The sequence below is a fragment of the Pseudophryne corroboree genome, chromosome 4, assembly GCF_028390025.1.
Source record: "Pseudophryne corroboree isolate aPseCor3 chromosome 4, aPseCor3.hap2, whole genome shotgun sequence".
NCBI classification, from domain to species: Eukaryota; Metazoa; Chordata; class Amphibia; order Anura; family Myobatrachidae; genus Pseudophryne; species Pseudophryne corroboree.
The window spans coordinates 741,039,867-741,061,266 of NC_086447.1; the positions used below are offsets into that span (position 1 = coordinate 741,039,867).

General features: G+C 48.9%; 1 protein-coding gene across 2 annotated transcripts in view; it reads left to right on the forward strand.

Annotated features, from left to right (window-relative positions):
- The first annotated feature begins 13,469 nt into the window (after positions 1-13,469).
- Positions 13,470-21,400, forward strand: part of LOC134911731 (barrier-to-autointegration factor-like protein) — a 52,438-nt gene continuing 44,507 nt past the window's right edge. The window contains exon 1 of one of the 2 annotated variants that reach the window (XM_063919790.1): positions 13,470-13,578. The gene's annotated coding sequence lies outside the window, so the exon portion shown is untranslated. Of the gene's footprint in view, positions 13,604-21,400 lie in introns of both variants that reach the window. The other variant, XM_063919791.1, reaches the window with a different exon arrangement.

Here is a 21,400-nt window from a genome sequence, read left to right on the forward strand (position 1 = left end):
TGACTCCCACAAAATGAATGTATCCACAGAACTGGCAACCAGCAATATGGGGTGGCCAGCATGACATGACTACACATGTGCTGTGTGCAGACATGACAGATGACGTTGCTCTCTTGGGGTACCCAACTGCACTGATCATTCAGGCTGTGGGGGGATGCCTCAGTTTAAAACGCAGGATCCCGGTAAAGAGAGCTCAATAGATGCTCTTTCTTGTGCACCCATTGGAATGGCTGCTCTGTACTGGGGGAGTCTGCAGGAGCCAGGGGAGGCGGAGCACAGGAGTACTGTCCGCTGCACCATGGGAGCCAGGGGAGGCGGAGTACAGGGGCTCTGCCCACTGCAGTACGGGAGCCAGGGGAGGCGGAGCACAGGAGCACTGCCTGCTCCAATGCGAGAGTCGTGGAGCGGGCTGCCAAAGCACGGGAGCAGTGTCCCCTGCAGTGCGGGAGCCAGGTTTGGCGGAGGACAGGAGCACTGCCCGTTGCAGAATATATTAATAGCGGTGCACCCGTCAGAGAAGAAGAAGGATAAACCTTTACTTATATACATTGTAGCGGACATTAGGCAATCAGAAATTGTGGCAGCGGCCAGTTCCACCCACAGGGCATCTACACTCTGTGCAGCAGCACTGGCTGCCACACAAACTAGTAGCTGTGTTGTATTGCAAGGTGTACTTTGGTAAAAGCAACATTGGGCAAAAGGCTTTTGCAAAGAGTGATAAGAGTACCTTATTCTCTCAGTAGAACTGTTCTGAGGGCAAGCTTATTAGGACCAATCTAGAGAGAAATGGCACTGAGGGGATCAAATCCAAGGCACAGATGGATTTTTATATCCTTTATAAAGCAGATTTAAAAAATAAGAATTTACTTACCGATAATTCTATTTCTCGTAGTCCGTAGTGGATGCTGGGGACTCCGTCAGGACCATGGGGGAATAGCGGCTCCGCAGGAGACAGGGCACAAAAATAAAGCTTTAGGATTAGGTGGTGTGTACTGGCTCCTCCCCCTATGACCCTCCTCCAAGCCTCAGTTAGGATACTGTGCCCGGACGAGCGTACACAATAAGGAAGGATATTGAATCCCGGGTAAGACTCATACCAGCCACACCAATCACACCGTATAACTTGTGATCTGAACCCAGTTAACAGTATGACAAACGTAGGAGCCTCTGAACAGACGGCTTACAACAATAACAACCCGAATTTGTTTGTAACAATAACTATGTACAAGTATTGCAGACAATCCGCACTTGGGATGGGCGCCCAGCATCCACTACGGACTACGAGAAATAGAATTATCGGTAAGTAAATTCTTATTTTCTCTAACGTCCTAAGTAGATGCTGGGGACTCCGTCAGGACCATGGGGATTATACCAAAGCTCCCAAATGGGCGGGAGAGTGCGGATGACTCTGCAGCACCGAATGAGAAAACTCAAGGTCCTCCTCAGCCAGGGTATCAAATTTGTAGAATTTTGCAAACGTGTTTGCCCCTGACCAAGTAGCAGCTCGGCAGAGTTGTAATGCCGAGACCCCCCGGGCAGCCGCCCAGGATGAGCCCACTTTCCTTGTGGAATGGGCCTTGACAGATTTAGGTTGTGGCAAGCCTGCCACAGAATGTGCAAGTTGAATTGTGCTACAAATCCAACGAGCAATCGTCTGCTTAGAAGCAGGAGCACCCATCTTGTTGGGTGCATACAATATAAACAGTGAGTCAGACTTTCTGACTCCCGCCGTTCTTGAAATATATATTTTCAATGCCCGGACCACGTCCAACAACTTGGAATCCTCCAAATCGTTAGTAGCCGCAGGCACCACAATAGGCTGGTTCAGGTGAAACGCTGACACCACCTTAGGCAGAAAATGAGGACGCGTCCGCAGTTCTGCCCTGTCCGTATGGAAAATCAGATATGGGCTCTTATATGATAAAGCCGCCAATTCTGATACTCTCCTGGCTGAAGCCAGGGCCAGTAGCATGGTTACTTTCCATGTAAGATACTTCAACTCCACCGATTTGAGCGGCTCAAACCAATGGGATTTGAGAAAATCCAAGACTACATTAAGATCCCACGGTGCCACTGGGGGCACAACCGGGGGCTGTATATGTAGTACTCCTTTTACAAAAGTCTGGACTTCAGGAACTGAAGCCAATTCTTTCTGGAAGAAAATCGACAGGGCCGAAATTCGAACCTTAATGGACCCCAATTTGAGGCCCATAGACAATCCTGTTTGCAGGAAATGTAGGAATCGACCCAGTTGAAATTCCTCCGTGGGGGCCTTCCTGGCCTCACACCACGCAACATATTTTCTCCAAATGCGGTGATAATGTTGTGCAGTCACCTCCTTCCTGGCTTTTACCAGTGTAGGAATGACCTCTTCCGGAATGCCTTTTTCCCTTAGAATTCGGCGTTCAACCGCCATGCCGTCAAACGCAGCCACGGTAAGTCTTGGAATAGACACGGTCCCTGCTGAAGCAGGTCCCGTCTTAGAGGTAGAGGCCACGGATCCTCCGTGAGCATCTCTTGAAGTTCCGGGTACCAAGTTCTTCTTGGCCAATCCGGAGCCACTAGTATCGTTCTTACTCCCTTTTGCCGTATAATTCTCAGTACTTTTGGTATGAGAGGCAGAGGAGGGAACACATACACTGACTGGAACACCCACGGTGTTACCAGAGCGTCCACAGCTATTGCCTGAGGGTCTCTTGACCTGGCGCAATACCTGTCCAGTTTTTTGTTGAGGCGGGACGCCGTCATATCCACCATTGTTTTTTCCCAACGGTTCACAATCATGTGGAAGACTTCTGGATGAAGTCCCCACTCTCCCGGGTGTAGATCGTGTCTGCTGAGGAAGTCTGCTTCCCAGTTGTCCACTCCCGGAATGAATACTGCTGACAGTGCTATCACATGATCTTCCGCCCAGCGAAGAATCCTTGCAGCTTCTGCCATTGCTGTCCTGCTTCTTGTGCCGCCCTGTCTGTTTACGTGGGCGACTGCCGTGATGTTGTCCGACTGGATCAACACCGGCTGACCCTGAAGCAGGGGTTTTGCCAGACTTAGAGCATTGTAAATCGCTCTTAGCTCCAGTATATTTATGTGAAGAGACATCTCCAGGCTTGACCATACTCCCTGGAAGTTTCTTCCCTGTGTGACCGCTCCCCAGCCTCTCAGACTGGCATCCGTGGTCACCAGGACCCAGTCCTGTATGCCGAATCTGCGGCCCTCTAACAGATGAGCACTCTGCAACCACCACAGAAGAGACACCCTTGTCCGTGGCGATAAGGTTATCCGCTGATGCATCTGCAGATGTGATCCGGACCATTTGTCCAGCAGATCCCACTGAAAAGTTCGTGCGTGGAATCTGCCGAATGGAATCGCTTCGTAAGAAGCCACCATCTTTCCCAGGACTCTTGTGCATTGATGCACAGACACTTTCCCTGGTTTTAGGAGGTTCCTGACAAGTTCGGATAACTCCCTGGCTTTCTCCTCCGGAAGAAACACCTTTTTCTGAACCGTGTCCAGAATCATTCCCAGGAACAGCAGACGTGTCGTCGGGGTCAACTGAGATTTTGGAAAATTCAGAATCCACCCGTGTTGTTGCAGCACTAGTCGGGTTAGTGCTACTCCGTCCTCCAGCTGTTCTCTGGACCTTGCCCTTATCAGGAGATCGTCCAAGTAAGGGATAATTAATACGCCTCTTCTTCGCAGAAGAATCATCATTTCGGCCATTACCTTGGTAAAGACCCGAGGTGCCGTGGACAATCCAAACGGCAGCGTCTGAAACTGATAATGACAGTTTTGCACCACGAACCTGAGGTACCCTTGATGTGAAGGGCAAATTGGGACATGCAGGTAAGCATCCTTTATGGCCAGGGACACCATAAAGTCCCCTTCTTCCAGATTCGCTATCACTGCTCTGAGTGACTCCATCTTGAACTTGAATTTTTGTATGTACAGGTTCAAAGATTTCAGATTTAGAATAGGTATTACCGAGCTGTCCGGCTTCGGTACCACAAATAGCGTGGAGTAATACCCCTTTCCCTGTTGTAGGAGGGGTACCTTGACTATCACCTGCTGAGAAAACAGCTTGTGAATGGCTTCCAATACCGTCGCCCTGTCTGAGGGAGACGTTGGCAAAGCAGACTTTAGGAACCTGCGAGGGGGAGACTTCTCGAATTCCAACCTGTAACCCTGAGATACTACCTGCAGGATCCAGGGGTCCACCTGTGAGCAAGCCCACTGTGCGCTGAAATTCTTGAGTCGACCCCCCACCGCTCTTGAGTCCGCTTGTAAGGCCCCAGCGTCATGCTGAGGGCTTTGCAGAACCCTGAGAGGGCTTCTGTTCCTGGGCAGTGGCTGCTTGCTGCCCTCTCTTACCCCTTCCTCTGCCCCGAGGCAGATATGACTGTCCTTTTGTCCGCTTGTTCTTATAGGACCGAAAGGACTGCGGCTGAAAAGACGGTGTCTTTTTCTGTTGGGAGGGGGTCTGAGGTAAAAAGGTGGATTTTCCGGCAGTTGCCGTGGCCACCAGATCCGATAGACCGACGCCAAATAATTCCTCCCCTTTATACGGCAATACTTCCATATGTCGTTTGGAATCCGCATCACCTGACCACTGTCGCGTCCATAAACTCCTTCTGGCAGATATGGACATCGCATTTACTCTCGATGCCAGAGTGCAAATATCTCTCTGAGCATCTCGCATATAAAGGAAAGCATCCTTTAATTGCTCTATAGTCAATAAAATACTGTCCCTATCCAGGGTATCAATATTTTCAGTCAGGGAATCCAACCAGACGACCCCAGCACTGCACATCCAGGCTGAGGCGATGGCTGGTCGCAGTATAACACCAGTATGTGTGTATATACTTTTTAGGGTAGTTTCCAGTCTCCTATCAGCTGGATCCCTGAGGGCGGCCGTATCAGGAGACGGTAACGCCACTTGTTTTGATAAGCGTGTGAGCGCCTTATCCACCCTAGGGGGTGTTTCCCAGCGCGCACTAACCTCTGGCGGGAAAGGGTATAATGCTAATAACTTTTTTGAAATTAGCACTTTTCTATCTGGGTTAACCCACGCTTCATCACATACATCATTTAATTCCTCTGATTCAGGAAAAACTACAGGTAGTTTTTTCACCCCCCACATAATACCCCTTTTTGTGGTACTTGCAGTATCAGAGATATGCAAAGCCTCCTTCATTGCCGTGATCATATAACGTGTGGCCCTACTTGAAAATACGTTTGTTTCATCACCGTCGACACTAGATTCAGTGTCTGTGTCTGGGTCTGTGTCGACCGACTGAGGTAAAGGGCGCTTTACAGCCCCTGACGGTGTCTGAGACGCCTGGGCAGGTACTAACTGGTTTGCCGGCCGTCTCATGTCGTCAACTGATTTTTGTAATGTGCTGACATTATCACGTAATTCCATAAACAAAAAGCCATCCATTCCGGTGTCGACTCCCTGGGGGGTGACATCACCATTATCGGCAATTGCTCTGCCTCCACACCAACATCGTCCTCATACATGTCGACACACACGTACCGACACACAGCAGACACACAGGGAATGCTCTTATCGAAGACAGGACCCCACTAGCCCTTTGGGGAGACAGAGGGAGAGTTTGCCAGCACACACCCAAGCGCTATAATATATATGGGAACAACCTTATATAAGTGTTGTTCCTTATAGCAGCTTAAATATATCAAAATATCGCCAAAAAATGCCCCCCCTCTCTGTTTTACCCTGTTTCTGTAGTGCAGTGCAGGGGAGAGTCCTGGGAGCCTTCCTCACAGCGGAGCTGAGCAGGAAAATGGCGCTGTGTGCTGAGGAGAATAAGCCCCGCCCCCTATTTCGGCGGTCTTTTCTCCCGGAGTTTTAGATATCTGGCATGGGTTAAATACATACATATAGCCTCAATGGCTATATGTGATGTATTCTTTTGCCATAAGGTATTAAATATTGCTGCCCAGGGCGCCCCCAGCAGCGCCCTGCACCCTCCGTGACCGCTTGGTGTGAAGTGTGTGACAACAATGGCGCACAGCTGCAGTGCTGTGCGCTACCTTCATGAAGACTGAAGAGCCTTCTGCCGCCTGTTTCCGGACCTTCAATCTTCAGCATCTGTAAGGGGGGTCGGCGGCGCGGCTCCGGGACGAACCCCAGGGTGAGACCTGTGTTCCGACTCCCTCTGGAGCTAATGGTGTCCAGTAGCCTAAGAATCCAATCCATCCTGCACGCAAGTGAGTTGAAATTCTCTCCCCTAAGTCCCTCGATGCAGTGAGCCTGTTGCCAGCAGGACTCACTGAAAATAAAAAACCTAAAAACTTTTTCTAAGCAGCTCTTTAGGAGAGCCACCTAGATTGCACCCTGCTCGGACGGGCACAAAAACCTAACTGAGGCTTGGAGGAGGGTCATAGGGGGAGGAGCCAGTACACACCACCTAATCCTAAAGCTTTATTTTTGTGCCCTGTCTCCTGCGGAGCCGCTATTCCCCCATGGTCCTGACGGAGTCCCCAGCATCCACTTAGGACGTTAGAGAAATATACAAAATTTGACATCTTTCAAAACATCTACATTTAAAAGGCCAGTCGGTAATCCAAAGTATATATTTATTTATTTGTTTCTTTAAAGTTTTAACCAAGAATTATGTTATACATCAGATAATGGAAAGAAATATTATTAAAATACCAAAATAATGCACTAAATAAAAAATCTAACTAAACATATTTTGAGTAGAGATGTGCGATGTGTGGATCTGAACCAACCAAGACCCGGCCTGGATCTCACAAGGAGAAAGAGTCGACATTCAGATTTTAAATCTGAATTTCAGACTGCAAAAATTACATGATTTTAGCTGGTTTTATAAATTTTCATTTTTTTTAATCAAATATCAATGTTTATTGTTTTTCTTATCGACTGTTAAACAAGCCAAAACCGAATTACCATGATGGATTACCACCAAAACCAAAGGGGGGGGGGGGGTGAGCACATCTAGTAGTACGATGATTACTCCCTCGCTGCTTAAAATCTAGGCACAATCTAGCACATCGCTCATTTCACCCACTGGGTGAAATGAGTGCCCCCCCCCCCCAATCCGCCCCCACGCTCAGCACACATCGCGCTGTGCTGAGCGGGGCGAGAGATGTGTGTTGAGCGGTCACTGATAGATCGCTCAGCGCACATCTCTCCCCGTGTTTACTGGTCTTAAGTATAACATACGTTAGTAAAGTCGTGTCCTCAGTCTTAACTATCCTCTTCTGAAAGGCAAATCCCTAGTGACTGGATGGCAGCTAAAATTCCTCAGAACAATCCTAACAAGTCACTCCCCCCTACCAATAATAATAAGAATTTACTTACCGATAATTCTATTTCTCGGAGTCCGTAGTGGATGCTGGGGTTCCTGAAAGGACCATGGGGAATAGCGGCTCCGCAGGAGACAGGGCACAAAAGTAAAGCTTTCCGATCAGGTGGTGTGCACTGGCTCCTCCCCCTATGACCCTCCTCCAAGCCAGTTAGGTACTGTGCCCGGACGAGCGTACACAATAAGGGAGGAATTTTGAATCCCGGGTAAGACTCATACCAGCCACACCAATCACACCGTACAACTTGTGATCAAAACCAGTTAACAGTATGATAACAGAGGAGCCTCTGAAAGATGGCTTCTTAACAATAACCCGAATTAGTTAACAATAACTATGTACAATTATTGCAGATAATCCGCACTTGGGATGGGCGCCCAGCATCCACTACGGACTCCGAGAAATAGAATTATCGGTAAGTAAATTCTTATTTTCTCTATCGTCCTAGTGGATGCTGGGGTTCCTGAAAGGACCATGGGGATTATACCAAAGCTCCCAAACGGGCGGGAGAGTGCGGATGACTCTGCAGCACCGAATGAGAGAACTCCAGGTCCTCCTTAGCCAGAGTATCAAATTTGTAAAATTTTACAAACGTGTTCTCCCCTGACCACGTAGCTGCTCGGCAAAGTTGTAATGCCGAGACCCCTCGGGCAGCCGCCCAAGATGAGCCCACCTTCCTTGTGGAGTGGGCCTTTACAGATTTAGGCTGTGGCAGGCCTGCCACAGAATGTGCAAGTTGGATTGTGCTACAGATCCAACGAGCAATCGTCTGCTTAGACGCAGGAGCACCCATCTTGTTGGGTGCATACAATATAAACAACGAGTCAGATTTTCTGACTCCAGCTGTCCTTGCAATATATATTTTTAATGCTCTGACAACGTCCAGTAACTTGGAGTCCTCCAAGTCACTTGTAGCCGCAGGCACTACAATAGGCTGGTTCAGATTAAATGCTGACACCACCTTAGGGAGAAAATGCGGACGAGTCCGCAGTTCTGCCCTGTCCGAATGGAAAATCAGATATGGGCTTTTGTAAGATAAAGCTGCCAGTTCTGACACTCTCCTGGCCGAAGCCAGGGCTAGTAACATGGTCACTTTCCATGTGAGATATTTTAAATCCACCTTTTTTAGTGGTTCAAACCAATGAGATTTTAGAAATTCCAAAACCACATTGAGATCCCACGGTGCCACTGGAGGCACCACAGGAGGCTGTATATGCAGCACTCCCTTAACAAAAGTCTGGACTTCAGGAACTGAAGCCAATTCTTTTTGAAAGAAAATCGACAGGGCCGAAATTTGAACCTTAATAGATCCCAATTTGAGACCCATAGACAATCCTGATTGCAGGAAATGTAGGAATCGACCCAGTTGAAATTCCTCCGTCGGAGCACTCCGATCCTCGCACCACGCAACATATCTTCGCCAAATGCGGTGATAGTGTTGCACGGTTACTTCCTTCCTTGCTTTAATCAAAGTAGGAATGACTTCTTCCGGCATGCCTTTTTCCTTTAGGATCCGGCGTTCAACCGCCATGCCGTCAAACGCAGCCGCGGTAAGTCTTGAAACAGACAGGGACCCTGCTGAAGCAAGTCCCTCCTTAGAGGTAGAGGCCACGGATCTTCCGTGATCATCTCTTGAAGTTCCGGGTACCAAGTCCTTCTTGGCCAATCCGGAACCACTAGTATCGTTCTTACGCCTCTTTGCCGTATAATTCTCAATACTTTTGGTATGAGAGGCAGAGGAGGAAACACATACACCGACTGGTACACCCAAGGTGTTACCAGCGCGTCCACAGCTATTGCCTGCGGATCTCTTGATCTGGCGCAATACCTGTCCAGTTTTTTGTTGAGGCGAGACGCCATCATGTCCACCATTGGTCTTTCCCAACGGGTTACCAGCATGTGGAAGACTTCCGGATGAAGTCCCCACTCTCCCGGGTGAAGGTCGTGTCTGCTGAGGAAGTCTGCTTCCCAGTTGTCCACTCCCGGGATGAACACTGCTGACAGTGCTATCACATGATTCTCTGCCCAGCGAAGAATCCTTGCAGCTTCTGCCATTGCACTCCTGCTTCTTGTGCCGCCCTGTCTGTTCACATGGGCGACTGCCGTGATGTTGTCCGACTGGATCAACACCGGTTTTCCTTGAAGCAGAGGTTCTGCCTGGCTTAGAGCATTGTAGATTGCTCTTAGTTCCAGAATGTTTATGTGAAGAGACGTTTCCAGGCTCGTCCACACTCCCTGGAAGTTTCTTCCTTGTGTGACTGCTCCCCAGCCTCTCAGGCTGGTGTCCGTGGTCACCAGGATCCAATCCTGTATGCCGAATCTGCGGCCCTCCAATAGATGAGCACTCTGCAACCACCACAGAAGAGATACCCTTGTCCTTGGAGACAGGGTTATCCGCTGGTGCATCTGAAGATGCGACCCTGACCATTTGTCTAACAGATCCCTCTGGAAAATTCGTGCATGGAATCTGCCGAATGGAATTGCTTCGTAAGAAGCCACCATTTTTCCCAGGACTCTTGTGCATTGATGTACAGACACCTTTCCTGGTTTTAGGAGGTTCCTGACAAGCTCGGACAACTCCTTGGCTTTTTCCTCCGGGAGAAAAACCTTTTTCTGAACCGTGTCCAGAATCATCCCTAGGAACAGCAGACGAGTTGTCGGCATTAACTGGGATTTTGGAATATTCAGAATCCAGCCGTGTTGTTTTAGCACTTCTTGAGACAGTGCTAATCCCCTCTCTAGCTGTTCTCTGGACCTTGCCCTTATTAGGAGATCGTCCAAGTATGGGATAATTAATACGCCTTTTCTTCGAAGAAGAATCATCATCTCGGCCATTACCTTTGTAAAGACCCGAGGTGCCGTGGACAATCCGAACGGCAGCGTCTGAAACTGATAGTGACAGTTTTGTACAACGAACCTGAGGTACCCCTGGTGTGAGGGGTAAATTGGAACGTGGAGGTACGCATCCTTGATGTCCAAGGACACCATAAAGTCCCCTTCTTCCAGGTTCGCTATCACTGCTCTGAGTGACTCCATTTTGAACTTGAACTTCTTTATGTACAGGTTCAAGGACTTCAGATTTAGAATAGGTCTTACCGAGCCGTCCGGCTTAGGTACCACAAATAGAGTGGAATAATACCCCTTTCCCTGTTGTAGAAGAGGTACCTTGACTATCACCTGCTGAGAGTACAGCTTGTGAATGGCTTCCAAAACCGTCTCCCTTTCGGAGGGGGACGTTGGTAAAGCAGACTTCAGGAAACGGCGAGGCGGATCTGTCTCTAGTTCCAACCTGTACCCCTGAGATATTATCTGCAGGATCCAGGGATCTACCTGCGAGTGAGCCCACTGCGCGCTGAAATGCTTGAGACGACCGCCCACCGCCCCCGAGTCCGCTTGAGAAGCCCCAGCGTCATGCTGAGGCTTTTGTAGAAGCGGGGGAGGGCTTCTGTTCCTGGGAAGGAGCTGCCTGTTGGTGTCTCTTCCCCCTTCCTCTGCCTCGTGGCAGATATGAATATCCCTTTGCTCTCTTGTTTTTAAAGGAACGAAAGGACTGCGGTTGAAAAGTCGGTGTCTTTTTCTGTTGGGGAGTAGCTTGAGGTAAAAAGGTGGATTTCCCGGCTGTAGCCGTGGCCACCAAATCTGATAGACCGACTCCAAATAACTCCTCCCCTTTATACGGCAAAACTTCCATATGCCGTTTTGAGTCCGCATCGCCTGACCACTGTCGCGTCCATAAACTTCTTCTGGCCGAAATGGACATAGCACTTACCCGTGATGCCAGTGTGCAGATATCCCTCTGTGCATCACGCATATAAAGAAATGCATCCTTTATTTGCTCTAAAGACAGTAAAACATTGTCCCTATCCAGGGTATCAATATTTTCAATCAGGGACTCTGACCAAACTACTCCAGCACTGCACATCCAGGCTGACGCTATAGCTGGTCGTAGTATAACACCTGTATGTGTGTATATACTTTTTTGGATATTTTCCATCCTCCTATCTGTTGGATCTTTAAGTGCGGCCGTCTCAGGAGAGGGTAACGCCACTTGTTTAGATAAGCGTGTGAGTGCCTTATCCACCCTAGGAGGTGTTTCCCAGCGCGCCCTAACCTCTGACGGGAAAGGGTATAAAGCTAATAACTTCTTTGAAATTAGCATCTTTTTATCGGGGGCAACCCACGCTTCATCACATACATCATTTAGTTCTTCTGATTCAGGAAAAACTATAGGTAGTTTTTTCACACCCCACATAATACCCTGTTTAGTGGTACCAGTAGTATCAGCTAAATGTAACGCCTCCTTCATTGCCAAAATCATATAACGTGTGGCCCTACTGGAAAATACGGTTGATTCGTCACCGTCGCCACTGGAATCAGTGCCTGTGTCTGGGTCTGTGTCGACCGACTGAGGCAAAGGGCGTTTTACAGCCCCTGACGGTGTTTGAGGCGCCTGGACAGGCACTAACTGATTGTCCGGCCGTCTCATGTCGACAAACGACTGCTTTAGCGTGTTGACACTATCCCGTAATTCCATAAATAAAGGCATCCATTCTGGTGTCGACCCCCTAGGAGGTGACATCCCCATATTTGGCAATTGCTCCGCCTCCACACCAATATCGTCCTCATACATGTCGACACACACGTACCGACACACAGCAGACACACAGGGAATGCTCTTAACGAAGACAGGACCCCACTAGCCCTTTGGGGAGACAGAGGGAGAGTTTGCCAGCACACACCAAAAGCGCTATATATGACAGGGATAGCCTTATAATAAGTGCTCCCTGTATAGCTGCTTTTATAATATAATTTTTGCCACTATTTTGCCCCCCCTCTCTTGTTTTACCCTGTTTCTGTAGTGCAGTGCAGGGGAGAGACCTGGGAGCCGTCCTGACCAGCGGAGCTGTGTAAGGAAAATGGCGCTGTGTGCTGAGGAGATAGGCCCCGCCCCTTTTCCGGCGGGCTCGTCTCCCGCTCTTTAGTGTATTCTGGCAGGGGTTAAATATCTCCATATAGCCCCGGAGGCTATATGTGAGGTATTTTTTAGCCAAATAGGTTTTCATTTGCCTCCCAGGGCGCTCCCCTCCCAGCGCCCTGCACCCTCAGTGACTGCCGTGTGAAGTGTGCTGAGAGGAAAATGGCGCACAGCTGCAGTGCTGTGCGCTACCTTTAGAAGACTGAGGAGTCTTCTGCCGCCGATTCTGGACCTCTTCATGTTTCAGCATCTGCAAGGGGGCCGGCGGCGAGGCTCCGGTGACCATCCAGGCTGTACCTGTGATCGTCCCTCTGGAGCTGATGTCCAGTAGCCAAGAAGCCAATCCATCCTGCACGCAGGTGAGTTCACTTCTTCTCCCCTAAGTCCCTCGTTGCAGTGATCCTGTTGCCAGCAGGACTCACTGTAAAATAAAAAACCTAAGCTAAACTTTCTCTAAGCAGCTCTTTAGGAGAGCCACCTAGATTGCACCCTTCTCGGCCGGGCACAAAAATCTAACTGGCTTGGAGGAGGGTCATAGGGGGAGGAGCCAGTGCACACCACCTGATCGGAAAGCTTTACTTTTGTGCCCTGTCTCCTGCGGAGCCGCTATTCCCCATGGTCCTTTCAGGAACCCCAGCATCCACTAGGACGATAGAGAAAGTCTATACTCCACTTTCACATATATGTCTTCTGCTACCTATTCAGAATATAATTATTTTATAGCCATACCTGTAAGTAAACCAAAGCAAATAAAAACTCCTTAAAATTTGCCATAATCTACAGGATCCTGTATTTACTACTAATATTCCCAGCATCTACAGGTTAAGATACAGAATAATAGCTATATACTGTATGGACAAATGAAACCGGCACGTGTTATCTCCACATGTATCTAGTATGTATAAACCTAAGCAGTAAGTATAAGGAATCCCTTTCTATCAAACTGAACAGAGAGACTCTGCCAGTCAGTATGTATAGGGACCCATCTTCCTTGCATTGCTAACCGGGATGACGTGTCACTGTGTTTACACTGAGCACAGATACTCTCACAGAAGTGTGACACGTTCTGGCCACACCTCCTGAGAACAGTGCTATTGGAGGAGGTGCTTGTCAATCGTATTCTCCACACCAAATCCTATTGGTGCAGACCCTGACATAGAGGTGCTTGTCAATCTACCATGTGATCGAGCTTTACAAGCGAAGCGCGCGACATACGGTGGCCCCGCCCCCCATCCATCTCTGGGCTACACAAGCAGGTAAGGTGCTCCTACAACCGCTCAGGTATGGCTGTGTTATTGCTTATAATGCTCTCTCATCCTGATGGCATCTGAGCTCCTGCAATGTGTATTGAGATAACAGGACTCTTCTAACTTTTATATAGGGAAGCAGAAGTGTTTGTAATTACCTTTGCATTTCTATCAAACTGGTGGTCTGTGCTGTGTTCTTACCTGCAGGTCTGTGCTGCTCCTGCATCAGTTGTTTTTATACTAAAATACAAATTAAACCACTGATGTGAATATGCAAAAAAATAATATCATGGATGTGTAACTTTCATATTCAGTTTATTTTGAGAAGAGTTTGTATTACTTTATACTTATGATAGAATTTGTGGGACATCAGGCTTGTCCCATAGCTACACCACTGGGATTTAAAGTAATCACAAGTACAATCATTTTATGGCGGTTCCTGTAAGCTAGTCAGCAGCAAATAGTAAGCGGTAATATCACTAAGCTGCAGATAAAGGTACATTTACTGAGGAACGCTTTCTGAAATAGGTGCATTTTTCGGTCGCTAAAGTTTTAAAGGGACTATAATACAAAATCAGGTGTGTTTTTTGTTTTTAGTATTATTGCCCCTTTAAATCCAGAGGGAGAGGCTGCAAACGAAGGAGCAGCGACTTTAACCACTTAACTGACTGGTGTTCCCTTCAAAACAGTTCATATAGTTGTGTTTTTTTGGGGGGGTGTCTTTTTTTTATTTAATTTTTTTTAAATATATCATGCACATCTGCAGAACGGATCTCTTTGTCACAAACTGGGTGGCGCAGTCGCATGTGATCTGACCATGTCAGTTAAGTGGTCAAAAAGCGCTACTTAGTAAATGTACCTTATCTGCAGCTTGCTCGCCATGGGAATTTCTGTGCTGGCACTGCAGGTAATAGATTATGGAAACAATGCTGGGAATACGTTTCTGCAGTACACATGGGATAGATGTTTCGGCTGTCTGTATAACCTCCGTGGCTGTAATTTATATGTGGGATTTAATGTTTATCACGCCTAAAAACCTCATGTCTCCTATGACAAGAATGAAGTTTAGCGTGTTGAGGTCTTTGTTTTTAATGTAATAAATTAGTATAAAACCAACTCTACTGTTATGGTAGATGCTAGACCCAAGTTGAAGAAAGGACCTCTGATGTCAGGGGGAGGAGCTAGGTCAGCGAGATAGTCCTTCTACTATCAACGTCACTAACTACTCCCTTTAGTAACAGGTAGCAAGTGAAGCAAGCCCGCAAGGGTATATTTCGGATACCCTGTTCGGTCATGGCTCCTCCCCCTGGCTTTCGTCAGAGCTCCTTCAACTTGGTTTTAGCCTAACCCTACTGTTATAGTCCCATTGCAGACACTTCCTTATTGGTAATGTTGTTTTTGGATTTTTGTTTTTATTTGCTATATAGTGCAGAGATAGATACAATAATAATCCAGAGTCCGGCACTCCAAGTAGAACAAGATGGCTGCGCTGGTGCCCTCACGAATCAAACCTTGTGTTTGTACTTATTGGATTTTGGCGCTGAGTGCGGCACCTAAAATATCTATCCATCTATCTATCTATCTATCTATCTATCTATCAGTAGTGGGTTTACCGCAAGCCAACCCAAGCAGCTGCTTATGGCCCAGTGGGACAGGGCTATGTAATGGAAGATATTTTTACATGAGCTTGCTCCTGTAGTACACCCAGCAGTGCATTGAATTTAACTCTTGAGGAGCACCTTGACTCACTACAACTGGTTTACATTAACAGACTACTTTTGCTTCTCCATGTACGAGAGGTGCAGTACCAATTCTTGCGGCGGGCGAGCCGTGCAACGGCACGGGGCACCCGCCGCAACACTTCTGCTGCTCTTTGTTTCACCCCTCCTCCCTATTACCGAGTACCCATCTCGGGGGGCGTAGTTCCGCAGAATTACGCAATCGCTTAATTCCGGGAAACTCCGCCCCCTGAGCTGGGTACTCGGGAGGAGGGGGAGCCAAGCTACAGGAAGGGCCGGTGCGACGAGGGACAGGCGGGCCGAAGACCGGGAAGAACCTCTTCAAACGTAAGTTTCTCTCTCGCTCCTCCCCTGCCACCTGCCTAATGTATAAAATGGGGACTCTTGCCTTCCGTAATGTGTAAATTGGGGCCACTTGCCTGCCGTGTAAATTGGGGACTCTTGCCTGCCGTGTAAATTGGGGCCACTTGCCTGCCGTGTTAATTGGGGCCACTTGCCTGCCGTGTAAATTGGGGCCACTTGCCTGCCGTGTAAATTGGGGACTCTTGCCTGCCGTGTAAATTGGGGACTCTTGCCTGCCGTGTAAATTGGGGACTCTTGCCTGCCGTGTAAATTGGGGACTCTTGCCTGCCGTGTAAATTGGGGACTCTTGCCTGCCGTGTAAATTGGGGACTCTTGCCTGCCGTGTAAATTGGGGACTCTTGCCTGCCGTGTAAATTGGGGACTCTTGCCTGCCGTGTAAATTGGGGACTCTTGCCTGCCGTGTAAATTGGGGACTCTTGCCTGCCGTGTAAATTGGGGACTCTTGCCTGCCGTGTAAATTGGGGACTCTTGCCTGCCGTGTAAATTGGGGACTCTTGCCTGCCGTGTAAATTGGGGACTCTTGCCTGCCGTGTAAATTGGGGACTCTTGCCTGCCGTGTAAATTGGGGACTCTTGCCTGCCGTGTAAATTGGGGACTCTTGCCTGCCGTGTAAATTGGGGACTCTTGCCTGCCGTGTAAATTGGGGACTCTTGCCTGCCGTGTAAATTGGGGACTCTTGCCTGCCGTGTAAATTGGGGACTCTTGCCTGCCGTGTAAATTGGGGACTCTTGCCTGCCGTGTAAATTGGGGACTCTTGCCTGCCGTGTAAATTGGGGACTCTTGCCTGCCGTGTAAATTGGGGACTCTTGCCTGCCGTGTAAATTGGGGACTCTTGCCTGCCGTGTAAATTGGGGACTCTTGCCTGCCGTGTAAATTGGGGACTCTTGCCTGCCGTGTAAATTGGGGACTCTTGCCTGCCGTGTAAATTGGGGACTCTTGCCTGCCGTGTAAATTGGGGACTCTTGCCTGCCGTGTAAATTGGGGACTCTTGCCTGCCGTGTAAATTGGGGACTCTTGCCTGCCGTGTAAATTGGGGACTCTTGCCTGCCGTGTAAATTGGGGACTCTTGCCTGCCGTGTAAATTGGGGACTCTTGCCTGCCGTGTAAATAGGGGACTCTTGCCTGCTGTAATGCGTAAAATGGGGACACTTGCCTGCCGTAATGTGTAACATGGGGACTCTTGCTTGCCGTAATGTGTAAAAATAAGAATTTACTCACCGGTAATTCTATTTCTCGTAGTCCGTAGTGGATGCTGGGAACTCCGTAAGGACCATGGGGAATAGACGGGCTCCGCAGGAGACTGGGCACTCTAAAAGAAAGATTAGGTACTATCTGGTGTGCACTGGCTCCTCCCTCTATGCCCCTCCTCCAGACCTCAGTTAGGGAAACTGTGCCCGGAAGAGCTGACACAACAAGGAAAGGATTTGGAATCCAGGGTAAGACTCATACCAGCCACACCAATCACACCGTACAACTCGTGATAACTATACCCAGTTAACAGTATGAACAAAAAACTGAGCCTCATTCAAAAGATGGCTCATAACAATAACCCTTAAGTTAAGCAATAACTATATACATGTATTGCAGAGAGTCCGCACTTGGGACGGGCGCCCAGCATCCACTACGGACTACGAGAAATAGAATTACCGTTGAGTAAATTCTTATTTTCTCTGACGTCCTAGTGGATGCTGGGAACTCCGTAAGAACCATGGGGATTATACCAAAGCTCCCAAACGGGCGGGAGAGTGTGGATGACTTTGCAGCACCGAATGAGCAAACTCAAGGTCCTCCTCAGCCAGGGTATCAAACTTGTAGAATTTAGCAAATGTGTTTGAACCCGACCAAGTAGCAGCTCGGCAAAGCTGTAAAGCCGAGACCCCTCGGGCAGCCGCCCAAGAAGAGCCCACCTTCCTTGTGGAATGGGCTTTTACTGATTTAGGATGCGGCAATCCAGCCGCAGAATGTGCCAGCTGAATCGTGCTACAGATCCAGCGAGCAATAGTCTGCTTTGAAGCAGGAGCACCCAGCTTGTTGGGTGCATGCAGGATAAATAGCGAGTCAGTTTTTCTGACTCTAGCCGTCCTGGAAACATAAATTTTCAGGGCCCGGACTACGTCCAGCAACTTGGAATCCTCCAAGTCCCGAGTAGCCGCAGGCACCACAATAGGTTGGTTCAAATGAAACGCTGATACCACCTTTGGGAGAAATTGGGGACGAATCCTCAATTCTGCCCTGTCCATATGGAAAATCAGATATGGGCTTTTACATGACAAAGCCGCCAATTCTGACACACGCCTAGCCGAAGCCAAGGCCAAAAGCATGACCACTTTCCACGTGAGATATTTCAACTCCACGGTCTTAAGTGGCTCAAACCAGTGGGATTTCAGGAAATCCAACACAACGTTAAGATCCCAAGGTGCCACTGGAGGCACAAAAGGGGGCTGAATATGCAGCACTCCCTTAACAAACGTCTGAACTTCAGGCAGTGAAGCCAGTTCTTTTTGAAAGAAAATAGATAGGGCTGAAATCTGGACCTTTTATGGACCCCAATTTTAGGCCCATAGTCACCCCTGACTGTAGGAAGTGCAGAAATCGACCCAGCTGGAATTCCTCTGTTGGGGCCTTCCTGGCCTCACACCAAGCAACATATTTCCGCCATATGCGGTGATAATGTTTTGCTGTCACATCCTTCCTAGCTTTTATCAGCGTAGGAATCACTTCATCTGGAATGCCCTTTTCTGTTAGGATCCGGCGTTCAACCGCCATGCCGTCAAACGCAGCCGCGGTAAGTCTTGGAACAGACAGGGCCCCTGCTGTAGCAGGTCCTGTCGGAGAGGCAGAGGCCATGGGTCCTCTGAGATCATTTCTTGTAGTTCTGGGTACCAAGTTCTTCTTGGCCCATCCGGAACGATGAGTATGGTTCTTACTCCTCTCTTTCTTATTATCCTCAGTACCTTGGGTATGAGAGGAAGAGGAGGGAACACATAAACCGACTGGTACACCCACGGTGTCACTAGGGCGTCCACAGCTATCGCCTGAGGGTCCCTTGACCTGGCGCAATATCTTTTTAGCTTTTTGTTGAGGCGGGACGCCATCATGTCCACCTGTGGCCGTTCCCAACGATTTACAATCAGTGTGAAGACTTCTGGATGAAGTCCCCACTCTCCCGGGTGGAGGTCGTGCCTGCTGAGGAAGTCTGCTTCCCAGTTGTCCACTCCCGGAATGAACACTGCTGACAGTGCTAGGACGTGATTCTCCGCCCATCGAAGAATCCTTGTGGCTTCTGCCATCGCCATCCTGCTTCTTGTGCCGCCCTGGCGGTTTACATGGGCGACCGCCGTGATGTTGTCTGACTGAATCAGTACCGGTTGGTTTTGAAGCAGGGGCTCTGCTTGACTCAGGGCGTTGTAAATGGCCCTTAGTTCCAGTATATTTATGTGTAGTGAAGTCTCCTGACTTGACCACTGTCCTTGGAAGTTCCTTCCCTGAGTGACTGCCCCCCATCCTCGGAGGCTTGCATCCGTGGTCACCAGGACCCAGTCCTGTATGCCGAATCTGTGGCCCTCGAGAAGATGAGCACTCTGCAGCCACCACAGCAGAGACACCCTGGCCCTCGGGGACAGGGTGATCAACCAATGCATCTGAAGATGCGATCCGGACCATTTGTCTAACAGATCCCACTGAAAGATCCTTGCATGGAATCTGCCGAAGGGAATTGCTTCGTAAGAAGCCACCATCTTTCCCAGGACTCGCGTGCAATGATGCACCGACACCTGTTTTGGTTTCAGGAGGTCCCTGACCAGAGATGACAATTCCTGGGCCTTCTCCCCTGGGAGAAACACCTTCTTCTGTTCTGTGTCCAGAATCATGCCCAAGAACAGCAGACGCGTCGCAGGAATCAGCTGCGACTTTGGGATATTCAGAGTCCAGCCGTGCTGTTGCAACACTTCCCGAGAGAGTGCTACGCTGACTAACAACTGCTCCTTGGACCTCGCCTTTATAAGGAGATCGTCCAAGTACGGGATAATTATAACTCCCTTCTTCCGAAGGAGTATCGTCATTTCGGCCATTACCTTGGTAAATACTCTCGGTGCCGTGGACAGACCAAACGGCAACGTCTGGAATTGGTAATGACAGTCCTGTACCACAAACTTGAGGTACTCCTGGTGAGGTGGGTAAATGGGGACATGCAAGTAAGCATCCTTGATGTCCAGTGACACCATAAAATTCCCCTCTTCCAGGCTTGCAATCACCACCCTGAGCGATCCCATTTTGAACTTGAACTTCCTTATATAAGTGTTCAAGGATTTCAAATTCAGAATGGGTCTCACCGAACCGTCTGGTTTCGGTACCACAAACATTGTGGAATAGTAACCCCGTACCTGTTGAAGGAGGGGAACCTTGATTATCACCTGCTGGAGGTACAGCTTGTGAATAGCCGCCAGTACTACCTCCCTTTCCCTGGGAGCAGCTGGCAAGGCTGATTTGAGGTAACGGCGAGGGGGAGTCGCCTGGAACTCCAGCTTGTATCCCTGAGATACAACTTGTACCGCCCAGAGATCCACCTGTGAGCGAACCCACTGGTTGCTGAAGTTCCGGAGACGCGCCCCCACCGCACCTGGCTCCGCCTGTGGAGCCCCAGCGTCATGCGGTGGACTTAGTGGAAGCAGGGGAGGATTTTTGTTCCTGGGAACTGGCTGTCTGGTGCAGCTTCTTTCCTCTACCCCTGCCTCTGGGCAGAAAGGATGCGCCTCTGACCCGCTTGCCTTTCTGAGGCCAAAAGGACTGTACTTGATAATACTGTGCTTTCTTAGGCTGTGAGGGAACCTGAGGTAAAAAAGTCGACTTCCCATCTGTTGCTGTGGATACGAGGTCCGAGAGACCGTCCCCAAACAATTCCTCACCTTTATAAGGCAAAACCTCCATGTGCCTTTTAGAATCAGCATCGCCTGTCCACTGCCGAGTCCATAATACTGTCCTGGCAGAAATGGACATTGCGTTAATTCTAGATGCCAGCCGGCAAATGTCCCTCTGTGCATCCCTCATATATAAGACGACGTCCTTTATATGATCTATGGTTAGCAAAATAGTATCCCTGTCGAGGGAATCAATGTTGTCTGACAGGGTATCAGACCATGCTGCTGCAGCACTACACATCCATGCTGAAGCAATAGCAGGTCTCAGTATAGTACCTGACTGTGTATATACAGACTTCAGGATAGCCTCCTGCTTTCTATCCGCAGGCTCCTTTAGGGCGGTCGTATCCTGAGACGGCAGTGCCACCTTTTTTGATAAGCGTGTGAGCGCCTTGTCCACCCTAGGGGATGTTTCCCAACGTAACCTGTCCGTTGCCGGAAAGGGTACGCCATCAGTAACCTCTTAGAAATCACTAGTTTCTTATCAGGGGAACACCACGCTTCTTCACACAATTCATTTAACTCATCAGAATGGGGAAAAGTCACTGGCAGCTTTTTCTCCCCAAACATAATACCCTTTTTGGTGGTAACTGGGTTAATGTCAGAAATGTGCAATACATTTTTCATTGCAGTAATCATGCATCGGATGGCCCTTGTGGACTGTACATTTGTCTCATCCTCATCTACACTGGAGTCAGACTCCGTGTTGACATCTGTGTCTGCCATCTGAGCTAGCGGACGTTTATGAGCCCCTGATGGCCTCTGAGACGCCTGGGCAGGCGCGGGCTGCTGCGTCATCAAACCTTTTATGTA